Source organism: Penaeus monodon, chromosome 13, assembly GCF_015228065.2.
Source record: "Penaeus monodon isolate SGIC_2016 chromosome 13, NSTDA_Pmon_1, whole genome shotgun sequence".
Classification (NCBI taxonomy): domain Eukaryota; kingdom Metazoa; phylum Arthropoda; class Malacostraca; order Decapoda; family Penaeidae; genus Penaeus; species Penaeus monodon.
The window spans coordinates 7,224,699-7,225,175 of NC_051398.1; positions in this window are offsets into that span (position 1 = coordinate 7,224,699).

Sequence of the window (477 nt, forward strand, 5' to 3'; positions counted from 1 at the left end):
ATATTATTATATGATATAGTGTCTTATCATGTATTAGTTATTATCACATATATATATCATATATTCATTATATAGTATTATATATTCTATTATTAATATATTTTACATATTTATATCTTATCTCTATTATGTATTGTCTATAGTATTGATATATATATACTATCATGATATAGTATCTTAGTATCTATGCTAATATATGTATTTATGTAATGTATATTTATATTCTATTAATAAATATAAATATCATGTATATGATATGTATGATTGATGTATGTTATACTGCAAAACATATTATAGTTATATTATATATATATTATATTTATTATATTTATGTAATATCTTATTATATTATATGCTATCTGTATTTCTTATTATGTATATTATAATTATATATATATATGTATGTGTATTACTTATCATGTTTATATATTTATTATATATATATTATTCATATATGTTATTTATTGTAATATATAT